The following is a 12,865-nucleotide window of genomic DNA, read 5'->3' on the forward strand; positions in this document are numbered from 1 at the left end:
ACCTGATGGTTGATGACTGGCCTGGCCCAGGCCCTGAACGAGAGGAACGATTTGCCGTTGTTGGTAATTGTCAGAAAGGCGAAGGAGAGGGGCTTTGGCTAGATGGAGGAGGAATGCTAACTGGTGTCACTGGCATAGAGGGCATTGGCGGAGCGGCCTGTCCCCCGTGCTCCATGTTGGCTGTTGACCTCGGAGCCTTCGGGGACTGTGTGCCATGATGTACCAGAGGAGCAGATTGGGAAAGAAAGGCAGACAGGTCAGGTCCATGTGGAGTGGTGGTCAGGTCAACTCCCTTTGGTTCAGTCATTATTCGTCTCGAAGGACCTTTGAAAGATTATTGGAATCTGTGTGGAAAGCTGGACAGGTAGGATGACTGACAGTAGTAAAGGTGAACAGGTGGTCATGGGTCAGGTGACGAAGGAATGGATGAGACCTGAGGCAAGAATTCCTTTAACCACAAAGCGGTATATTTACTGGGCAGTTTGTCTGTGCTGCATAACAAAGGAAACAAAACAACATGTATCCAATCAAATTCATAATCATAAGTCAAATCATAATCATTCTCATTAACAATTAGGTTATTCAGTTCAATAAGAATTCAACAGGAATTGTCAGAGTAATTTAGGCTCAACTATTCATCATAAGCATGAGAATAATAATACAAATAAATCAATAAACTATCAATTATTAATTCTACAATTTCAATCAATTTGATATCAGGATTTATCAATTCAGCAAATAATCAGAACGTTTCCGATTTCATCTTTTCAGGTTGATGGCCAGCTCTCCCAATCTCAACAGATAGTTCAGACGAAATGTAACAGATTCGGTGGATTTACGTTGATTCATGTTCACACGGAATTTCTGGATTAGACGGAGTTGAGGAAGAGAAAGCAGCGAGGTCGGGCGGTGGCGATTCCCTCCTTTTAATGAGTTGAAATCTGTCGGACATTTCCACCTGACCTAATTAAAGCGCACCTGGACCAGGTGAGCAAGTATCCATGAATTAATGGACGATTCCACCAATTCTATGGGCCTTTCTACATCCACAAAACATGTAATGATCATAAACCCGCCCTGCGGATATAACCACGGGGCGTGCAGGTTATGAGTCAACCCCCACTAAGGTAGTGGTATAACAATGTCAATGTAATGGTCCATTTCACATGAATTACCGACAGTTTACCAATCAATCCATCATAATTAAGTGTTTTCCCTACAAAAATGTCCCACCGGTAGTGTCAGAGCAATCGGGGTCTTCCCGAAGCATACATAGATGCATATAATTTATAAATAAAGAGGGACCGTAATTTGAGCATTGCTGTGTCCAGACTTCATTTTATGCAACTAAGTACCTCCATTTTCTAGCTGAAAGTTTAGCTCTGATAGACTTTTAATTGTGTTTTTAATATGTGAATACCCCACACACCCGTATTCTCGGATTTAATAAAACCCGTGTTACTGTACCCATCTCTGGAGCCAATAGTCTCCCTGGTGTCTGGAACTATCCTGCGCCTGTTTTGTTTGGCCCCTTGTTTTGAGGGAGGTGGAAAACATTGCCTGAATGCATAGGATCCTTGAATACAGTATTCTGTAGTTAGACTAGCTATATCACAGGACAAGGACACTCCAACTAAAGTAGCCTTTCATGGATGATGACTGTCAGTGGATATGCATTTCCAACATTTCATATTACATTCTGGTACGAGAAGTTGACAGAAAAATTTGAAAAGTACGATTTTTTTAAGGCAGATTTTTTTATGCGCCGAACTGATTTGAATAGCTGCGCGGGCCACCTTAAGCACGTCTCTGATGTCAACAGCAATGAGAGCGAGACTCCAGCCTTATAGCGCTTCTCTGACCTGAGTAGTGTTCAGCGGTTTGAAATGTTTATTTTCGCGTCAGTCTCTGCGCAATTTTCGTATTTTCCCCGATTCATGGTTATTTCAGTCTGCGAGACAAGTCTGTTAGGCTATTCCGTGGCACTTTGCGAGACTACCTGAGCCAAATCTCTGCCCGACAAGAGAAAGGTAAGATTACATGCATCCCAAGTATGGATATCTTCAATTTGTGTTTAATTAGACCAGTGAAAGCAAGTAAATGTATTTTGCATTATATTATTGTCTATAAGTCACTGACATAACACGACATATTCGGTTCTTGTGTTAAGTTTATTTTTGTGGAAAACATTAAATCAACGTTTTATTCGGGCGTCATGCCTAATGCCCGATGTTGTGCCCGGTTGTGCGGGTTAGATGAGCTGTCGGGCTTTCAATAGACTCAGAATAAAACCACAGAATATAGGCTTCTGTCAGCATTCGGTATTGTAGGCACAATGTTGCATAGATAAGAATAATACACTCCTTGCTTTCCATTCGGCGTGATTTTGGCTACGGGCGCAGCAGACGGCTTAATCAGAAAACAAAAATGTGCGCGAGCATCTTAACCAAATTTGAACTGTTGCACATGCCAAGATCAATTTTGTCATGTCATTCGATTTGCACATTTTCATGGCATGTTGCATTTTCATTATTTGTAGTCTCAATGGAGAATGTTTCTTATTTGGGCATCGGGCTATTAAGCTTCCCGATGTCCTGTGATACTGGTGGATTCAAATATAAAGGCTAATCACGTGTTTCAATATATAGGTAAAGAGGTTTGTCTAACTCTACTGAGAAGAAACATAAATAGACACTGGGGATAAAATCTAGTAGTTTCCGTTTGTATTCAATGTGTTTTACCCCATTTTATAGATGACAGTACTTAAATAGGCGCTTGAAGGTTCTTTATAAAGCTGCGTTGTGAAGCATTCTTTGATCATCCTACAGCCCGAAAAGCTCTCGGTGCTTGTGGCAGTTTAGTTCAGTAAGAGAGATGAACATATGAACGTGTCTGGGCTCCTTGTGCTGCATTAGTAAAACAGAATAATGCCCATAAACAGGAAAGTAGGCTGTATGTGTAACATGAAGAAATGCCATTTAGCATATGCTTTTATCTAAAGCGACTTAGTCAGTCGTGCATACGTTTTTTTCGTCATGTATGTGTGGTCCCGGTAATTGAGCTCACCATATTGGCGTTGCAAGCGCCATGCTCTTCCAACTGAGCTAAAGAGCACCATCCTACCCGAGAGGGAATGGGTGATCTAGTATGTGTGAATGGACGATGTAGTATGCGTGATCAACAGAATACAATTGGTTTTGTGATGCTATAGTTCATTGTGCTTTATCTGCATTCAGTGTATCAAATACTTGTTGGCTATAGGGGCTCAGTATTCATTTGAAACATGTTTAAAGGGATTAGGAGCATGTTTAATTGTCTGCTCCTCTCCCTTCCAGCGGCCCCAAGGACAGGTTTTCATGGCTATCCATTTTCTTCACACTCCTAGGCTATCTGTATTTAGAGTGCTCTATGCATACTGTATGCTGCATATCTCCACATTAACATCCTTCTTGTACTAGCTCCTACTTTTCTTTATAGAACACAAACTGTCAGCCCCCTACAGCTGCTGATGCTGATAGTGCCATTATGTGTAGATTATTATTCATTTTGACCGGTGTGAGAGTCTGTGTAGGGAAGGGGTGCAACTTTCACTGGGGGGGGGGGGGGCATGTCCCCCCACTTTCTGAAATTGCATTTTTGCCCCAGTTTTATCATTGTAATGTGATGCAAACAAGGTCAGAAAGATGGTTGGCAATGATTGGAGGTCCACAATATCTGTTTAAAATTATACTGTCAATCCTCCAATGGAAATCATAGAAATATACATAACAGAAAAGACTTGACCATTAGTGATGGAAAGTTCGGCTCATTCCGTTCATTTGAATCAGTAATGCCTAGAGTACGCAGGAAACCCTACCTGTGAATGATGAACTAAAAACTGTAAAGAGTCATAATTTACCAGTAGTGGTGCGTGGGGAAAATCACTGGGGGGGAAAGCCATATGACATCCTATGTGTTGTGACAATTACCTTGTTTGCTCTATAAATCCTGTTAGTTCATGTTTCTTGTGCCCATGATATATAGACTTAAGGCCAAGACAATAAGAAGACACAGTGGCAGAATAAATTCACCCACACCTTTGTTTCATCACAAAACCGGAGAGCAACCTCTCCGAAGTCCACAAAACATATAGCATGTAACAAACAGTTACATGGCCTACAGCATGGTCAACCAAGTTAATGTTTCCAACATTTTCGGACTACTAAACAACTATTGATTTAGAAACACTGAGAGTTACCGCAAGAGAGAAACACTGAGAGTTCACCCACGACTGCGTGGCCACGCACGCCTCCAACTCAATCATCAAGTTTGCGGACGACACAACAGTGGTAGGCTTGATTACCAACAACGATGAGACGGCCTACAGGGAGGAGGTGAGGGCCCTCGGAGTGTGGTGTCAGGAAAACAACCTCACACTCAACGTCAACAAAACTAAGGAGATGATTGTGGACTTCAGGAAACAGCAGAGGGAACACCCCCCTATCCACATCGATGGAACAGTAGTGGAGAGGGTAGCAAGTTTTAAGTTCCTCGGCATACACATCACAGACAAACTGAATTGGTCCACTCACACAGACAGCATCGTGAAGAAGGCGCAGCAGCGCCTCTTCAACCTCAGGAGGCTGAAGAAATTCGGCTTGTCACCAAAAGCACTCACAAACTTCTACAGATGCACAATCGAGAGCATCCTGGCGGGCTGTATCACCGCCTGGTATGGCAACTGCACCGCCCTCAACCGTAAGGCTCTCCAGAGGGTAGTGAGGTCTGCACAACGCATCACCGGGGGCAAACTACCTGCCCTCCAGGACACCTACACCACCCGATGTCACAGGAAGGCCATAAAGATCATCAAGGACATCAACCACCCGAGCCACTGCCTGTTCACCCCGCTATCATCCAGAAGGCGAGGTCAGTACAGGTGCATCAAAGCTGGGACCGAGAGACTGAAAAACAGCTTCTATCTCAAGGCCATTAGACTGTTAAACAGCCACCACTAGCACTGAGTGGCTGCTGCCAACACACTGACACTGACTCAACTCCAGCCACTTTAATAATGGGAATTGATGGGAAATGATGTAAATATATCACTAGCCACTTTAAACAATGCTACCTTATATAAATGTTACTTACCCTACATTATTCATCTCATATGCATACGTATATACTGTACTCTATATCATCGACGGTATCCTTATGTAATACATGTATCACTAGCCACTTTATACTATACTATGCCACTTTGTTTACATACTCATCTCATTTGTACATACTGTACCCGATACCATCTACTGTATCTTGCCTATACTGCTCTGTACCATCACTCATTCATATATCCTTATGTACATATTCTTTATCCCCTTACACTGTGTACAAGACAGTAGTTTTGGAATTGTTAGTTAGATTACTTGTTATTACTGCATTGTCGGAACTAGAAGCACAAGCATTTCGCTACACTCGCATTAACATCTGCTAACCATGTGTATGTGACAAATAAAATTTGATTTGATTTGATTTGATTTGAAGTCGCAAAGAAAACAGTTGCTGCCTCCACTATTCCAGCACCATTTCAATATCATCAAATCACCCATGCTTAGTCTAATACAGAGACAACTAGAAGATACAGAAAACAATTTAGTCCAACCAATGCAAGCTAAATATGATGTGGCTGTCTATCCATGGTTCTGATTTCTCTCTAAGTGTGTGTGCGTGCATTTGTGTAAGTAGAAAAACATGTGGACTCACCCTAATTGTAGAGAAATGTCAATGCCATCCTCCTCTCTTTTCACACTTTTATTTGTTGTTTTCCTAGACTACCTGGCTAAAATGCTTGCTCACTAGCCTAACTTCCTTTCATGGGCAACATTAGCTAGTTAACATTAGCCTTCTACATGTAGCTACATATTGAACTTCCATCCTCTAAGGCCAGGACCACAATGTATTAATTCATGGTTGGATTAAAATTGGCGTTATAATCATTGTCGGTACGGCGAATTAAGTATAACCAGAAGTCCAAATTCCTTCTCCATCCATGGCTCTATTTAGGAAAGTGCCCATTTTAGCTAGCTAGCAAGCCACTGGAGGACAACAACACAACAATATGCAACAATTCAAGTTGTGTCTGTCAATGACATTTTGCCCTCGATGTGATGTGATTGGAGTGAAGCCAAATCCTCACCGGCTTCCCTTGACACTTCTTTTGGTGCGCCAGGACCGTTTACAGTTGACCTCACTCAGTTTGGATCAATGCTGATTGGCTATTATTTTATACTTTTTTATCAAGGGAGGCCAAATGCTCACTGGCTTCCCTTGCATTCAATGCTACTGGTGTCAACATTGTCATACTCTTTATGACCAGAGAGCATCAGGTAGATAGATGGCTTACACATACAGAGACAGAGGGGCACTTGGATGCTTTCGCTTGGACGCTTTCTCAGGTGAGCTACATTTAGCCTCTTGCCAATTGAAGGAAAATAATGAAACGCAGAGAGACGAAAGATCAATTATTGTATGTTTTAAAAAAAAAATTTATTTTTTTTTGCGAAGCCTGACTGGCTTCCCTTGGCGTCAATTAATACACACCACTGGATACTACAAGCCTCTCGTTCACATCTCGTTCACCATAGGGGGCAGCAGGCAGGACCCCCTACTGGCGAATGATGAACTGAAAACTCAAAAGAGTCATCATGATTCTACCAGCATCTCATTCACACGTCGCTCACCATAGAGGGCTTATTGGAGCTGTCATTTGTGACTGAGACGTGTAACCTTGTGCTTTAAACAATGTACATTTGTTGATTGCTAGGCTTACAAATAAGATTATTTCTTGATACATTTGAAATGAGGTCTAGTTGTGGCTGCAACCAGACTAGATTGTGAGCGACTCTTGCCAGAATGTGTTGCTTGACCGCCGTCCGTGAGGGTAATATGCGCACACAATGTCATTTGCTAACGATTCATGTTCAAGTTTGTTGAGCAGAGGCTGTGTATGTTTTGGTTCTTCAAAGCTGTGTCCATAATATTCAATAATTAATTCATTGCAATCATGCTTGCACCAACATGTATTTGTCTTCTATGCTCACAATCTATTTCCCTGCGTGCGTGTGACAGACAGTTGGTGGTTGTAGTACGTCTCTGGAGCTGCTGTGATGGAGGAGTGTGTATTAATCCTGCTGTAGGACTCATTGCAGCTAGTACTACCAGGTCAAACAAACAACTAAAATGAACGAGTCACTCAGAAAATCTAATCATGAGTCTTGAGTCAGTTAAAAGAGTCGTTCAGAAAGAACGAATCGCTCGCAAACTGCACATAACTAATATCCCTTTAAGTTGACATTCGACGGTGGGTGGAGCGGTGGTTATCTTTGTGGTAGTTATTAGACGTTGAAACTCCAATTTGTAACTTTTTTGGCGACCCGACCAAATGAACATAGAAATGTGAGTTATAGATCTATACTTGTTGAAATCATGCCTAAGAAGCGGGAGATATTTTCTATGTGTGCTATTTCTACCCCTTACTTTTTGTTTTTGCATCTTTTACTTTTGGTGTGGTAGCTGAAAATTCTACATTTTGTTTATTGAAAAGATATTTCACAGTAGTTTAGATAGTACAATGATTCTCTACAGTGCTTGTTTTGTCACAAACTGAAATTAGGCAAACTATTAGAATTTTAGCAACCAGGAAAAGGCGAAGGGATTTCTTTACATTGCACATTAAAAATGTAAATTTAAATGTCAGTGGTGTACAGGCTAAATTGCAGTGGTTTGAAGGGATAGTTCCATTCTATTACTTACATTTTAAATTACACTCACCCTGTATTCAAGAGCATGTTGTGTCTCAATCTATGACAGGAACAACACAAAAAACTCAGATTACGTGAAATAGGGTCTTCAAAAAAGAATACAATTGTTTGACAACACTGTTTGAAAGCTTTTAATTATATCAAACTCAACCGTTTCTCTTTTTCAGTGACGAAGACATGGACGTCTCATCATGGTACAATGGGGTAGACAAAATGGGTCAACTTTGAGCACCTTTATCTCCTGAATGTTTTAACATTCAGGTCTAAAAAGTGACTTTCTGACCACTTCTTCCATTGGAAAACATGCATGGAAACGGATCAAATGAGATACTGTCAAAAAGTAATTGAATTCAAATGGATTTGCCCTGTAATGTTCAAGTCAACCACAGACGCACAGTGCTCCTCAGGGAACAGTATATAGCTGCTTTCTTTTCACAGTTTGTTTACTGTCGATCTTTCAGACGCATGGATCCTAAACATGTATTATTTATATGGGTGTGTAGTTGTAGGCACAGCCTTTGCCAACGAGTGTTTGAGGCTCCAGCTTTTCTTAATTCAGGAGAGTGATCTGAAAACGTCAGTCACTGTTAGTCTCTCTGGGGTCTTCAGGAACTCTAGCCGAGTGTTAATAACGAGCATCTACCGACTCTCTGACATTACATATTCTTGCTTGATGTCTCTGTTCAACCTGAGTCAGGTACTGTAGTGCTTCTGGGAATAATCATCTTCCCAATAATGTTCTCCTTCCTGTCCAGGGGCTTTATGCAGCAGAGTAGGATGTGCCTTGTGGAGTCAAGAGGTCAAAGTGTCATTGCGATTTAATTACACATGACACCAGCCTTGATCCTATTGATGACACTCTGCTGCTTTTTTTCTGGCATGTAAACTACACATAGTGGTGTAGCAAACCCCACAGTGCCAGGGGACTGGAGACAAAGGCACAGAGTCACGTCCTCCGTCATCGTAATCACTCTATCCTACAAAAGAGACACCAGACAGTCACGCCAACCGACCCGAATAAAACGTGACGGTGCTGTGTCAAGCCCCCCGGTAGAATCACAGATTGTAGGGGATTGTGGTATTGTAGCTTGGAGCACGCTCCCTTGCTCCCTTGGCCTCCAGACAAGTGTGTGCACTCAAGCAGTACAGAACAGCCACATCAGCCATCACCCCTGCCCCCTCTTCATCATCCTTACCCCGGCTGAAAGGAGATGAAGGCAGGGGATAGGGGGGGAAAGAATGGGGATAGAAAAGCAATTGGCTAACTCTATAAATCCAATGCACCTTGGGTACCTAACCCCGACCATGGTGACTGGGAGCTATTATTTAGAATCTGGTAACCGATGCTCTCCTATTAACATTGAGTGGCTTGGCGTCTGCCGGTTGTCTCCCGTGACAACTTTATGCCTGTTATTTACTGCCTGGCACTGCAGGCCTTGCTCTCTGAGCCACGGACAGAGCTAAGCTCAGTGTGGAGGCTCTGCGTTCAAGTCAAACTACCACTCCTTATTATGAAAGAGCAGGGAGGGAAGAGGGTGTATGTTTGCTGGAATGGGTGGGTGTTTTGTATAGTTTGTGTGTGTGTGTCTATACAGTGCATTCGGAAAGTATTCAGACCCCTTGACTTTTTCCACATTTTGTTACATTACAGCCTTTTTCTAAAATGGGTTATATAGTTTTTTCCTCCTCATCAATCTACACACAATACCCCATAATGACAAAGCAAAAAAAAAACAGTTTTTAGAAATGTTTGCAAATGTATTACTAATACAATTCTGAAATATTACATTTACATAAGTATTCAGACCATTTACTCAGTACTTTGTTGAAGCACCTTTGGTAGCGATTACAGCCTAGAGTATTCTTGGGTATGACACTACAAGCTTGGCACACCTATATTTGGGAAGTGTCTCCCATTCTTCTCTGCAGATCCTCCCAAGCTCTGTCAGGTTGTATAGGGAGCATCACTGCACAGCTATTTTCACGTCTCTCCAGAGATGTTCGATGGCCTTAAAGTCCAGGCTCTTGTCCACTCAAGGACATTCAGAGACTTGTCCCGAAGTCACTCCTGGGTTGTCTTGGCTGTGTGCTTAGGGTTGTTGGACATTTGGAAGTTGAACCTTCGCCCCCAGTCTGAGGTCCTTGGCGCTCTGGAGCAGGTTTTCATCAAGGACCTCTCTGTACTTTGCTCCGTTCATCTTTTCCTCAATCCTGACTAGTCTCCCAGTCCCTACCGCTGAAAAACATCCCCACAGCATGATGTTGCCGCCACCATGCTTCACCGTACGGATGGTGCCAGGTTTCCTCCAGACTTGATGCTTGACATTGACGCTAAAGTGTTCAATCTTGGTTTCACCATACCAGATCATCTTGTTTCTCATGTTTTGAGAGTCCTTTAGGTGCCTTTTGGCGAACTCCAAGCTGGCTGTCATGTGCCTTTTACTGAGGAGTGGCTTTGGTCTGGCCACTACCATAAAGACCTTATTGATGGAGTGCTGCAGAGATGGTTGTCCTTCTGGAAGGTTCTCCCATCTCCGCCGAGGAACTCTGGAGCTCTGTCAGAGTGACCATCGGGTTCATGGACATCCTCCCTGACCAAGGCCCTTCTCCCCAGATTGCTCAGTTTGGCCAGGCAGCCAGCTCTAGAAAGAGCCATTGCATACATTCCTAAAAAACTGTTTTTGCTTTTCCATCCGAGGTATTGTGTGTAGATTTTTTTATTTAATCAATTTGAAATAAGGCTGTAATGTAACAAAATGTGGAAAAAGTGAAGGAGTCCGAATATTTTCTCAATGCACTGTGTGTTCCATATATGTGTGTGTGTTTTTTATGTGTGTGTTTATGCACGTGAGCGTGCGTGTGTGCGTCATTTATATGTTTGCTGGTGCGACGGGGCTGGGGGAGTGAGTTGTCACAGACTTTGTGAGCTATGCTCCAAAAGAGGTCATACGTTCTGTCTAGCCAGTCAGGCTTCAGTGCTCTGCTGTTCTGTTTAAGCTTCACACAGCAAGGTGACGTTGTATTTCTTTATCCTGTCATCCTGAGCAATATTGATGCACATGCTTTTGGTTTCCTTCCTTTTGTCTCTACCTCGGCGTAAACACAGAGAGGGGGATAAACGTACGTTTTCCCCTTCTGGATAAATATTTCACAAGCGTTGAATAAATGTTCAAATAAATGCCTGACTGTTGAGGCTTTTATCAGTTATTAATGATTTATTATCTCCGATCCATTGTTGTCCTTGGGCCTTCTCGTTTCCACTACAAAGGCTGTATAATTAGTTGTTAATCAGCAAAGACGGTAATGTTAATTTAATGCTGCATTTTTTAGCCCCCGGTTTACAAAAGTGCATCTAATCCCAATCTATGTGTAAAGAAGGACTGTATAATGAAAACTCCTCTTGTTTCTGTTATCAAATGTGCAGTCCCAGGACCGATGGTGAATAACAATTAGAGTAGACTACGGCTAGCCTGGTTAAACCAGACTGAACTCTTTAAGTGAAGTAAAACAGTAGTGAGTGCAGTCTGGCTTTACCAAGCTATGCTACTGCAGTGGCCCCCCTGTAATTTGTCTTAATGGCTCCAGTTCAGTTCTGCATCTAACATCTATCCTGGCCCTAATGGTCTTTCATTCATTTCATTCGTTTATTCCCCAGGAACTATTAGTCAGCAAAACTCTGCTGAATATTTAAAGCCTTGTGACTGTTTCTATCATCTTTGTTTAATCTGCGACCAGCAGTCTTTCTTGTGTCAGATGTGGAGGGTCTGTCGTTAGTAGTAGTGTCGGCGTTAGTCACTTCTCATCTGGTAATGTGCTAACGTGTTCTAATTAAACCAGACACGTTGTGATCTGCCTTTTCGAAATGTCTCATCCGACGGTTAGCGGCACGACCTGGAGCTGGGTTTGGTCCCCTGCTCTGTTCTATTGTCTCCCCCTCTCTCTTGTATTATAGCGTAGAGGCTGGCCTCTCTCCCCTCCGCTTCTTAATATTCATGGAGCATTCTATTGGTTCTATGCAGAGGGTAGACTACGCACTGAGTGGAAGAGGTGTGTGTGTGTGTGTGTGAACAACTGAATATGCATTGTCTTTACATGTGGGGGCAATTTTGTGGTATGATTGGTTTTCATGAGGGAAATTGACGCCTACATGCAGCGGATCAGGAAATGGGAGGGACTGTTTATGATGATTACCTTGAGTCCCAGGGTTTCATTTCATTTTAGAGACGTGATGGAGTGTTTATGGCAATTTGAAATGTGTCCTTTTCCACATGCAAGGTGATGAACTCATCAGAAATCTGAAATAACTCAGGATTTAAAGGTGAAAGACTGAGTGTGTGCTAGTTTGTGTCTGTCTCTGTGTGTTTTGAGGGCTAGAGAGAGCGAGCGCTTTAGGAAACCATCTCTGGCATGTCTTCAAAGGAGCTACTGTCTCTTTAGAAATTGATGAAGCAGTTTCATCTATTGTTCTCTGACAGACACAGTAGGCTATGTAATGCTTTCCCCTTCTACATGCATGATTGGAGAGATCTGCCTATAGAAATGAGTTAATTTGATGGAAATCTTCAAGATTTGAATTGGGGGAACTTATCAATTTCATAGGCAGATCATCAGTCTTTGTAGGGCCTAACTCTTGCATGAGAATGAATCCTGATGAGTAGAGTTAGGAGTGGAAGTTCTATTGTTGGGCCTCTGGTTGTTTAGGGGATAAGAGTGTTGGATTCCCATGATACCCCAGCCTTTCATTTGCTCAGTGAATTGAACCTTGTCATTCAAAGGAAGATAATGTTTGAGAATGGAAGGCTTACCAGGCCTTGAAGATGGCAGTTGAAAGGCCTGCTTCTGACCGCCCCCTAGAGAGCATATGAAAGGTATGTCCCCCAAAAAGGGCATTATGACTACATTAGTTCCTACCAGAGAGACTTCAGACTCTCTCCAGTAGTTACTGAAGGAGCCATGGTCTAATTGAGTGTCGAGGGACAGGTCCTGTGTGCTGAATGATACTGTTTGACCTCCCTAAAGAGAGAGGGAATGTGCCAGTGTGAGTTTCTGGTCAGAACTGTGTTGGT

The 12,865-nt window shown here is 42.6% G+C and overlaps 1 protein-coding gene across 1 annotated transcript in view; it reads left to right on the forward strand.

Annotated features, from left to right (window-relative positions):
- The first annotated feature begins 1,618 nt into the window (after positions 1-1,618).
- The window catches only part of LOC110504439 (dystrophin-related protein 2), a 225,489-nt gene continuing 214,242 nt past the window's right edge, over positions 1,619-12,865 (forward strand). Inside the window, exon 1 of the mRNA XM_036969700.1 lies at positions 1,619-2,030. The gene's annotated coding sequence lies outside the window, so the exon portion shown is untranslated. The remainder of the gene's footprint in view (positions 2,031-12,865) is intronic.

The sequence above is a fragment of the Oncorhynchus mykiss genome, chromosome 31 (genome assembly GCF_013265735.2).
Source record: "Oncorhynchus mykiss isolate Arlee chromosome 31, USDA_OmykA_1.1, whole genome shotgun sequence".
Taxonomy (NCBI): Eukaryota; Metazoa; Chordata; class Actinopteri; order Salmoniformes; family Salmonidae; genus Oncorhynchus; species Oncorhynchus mykiss.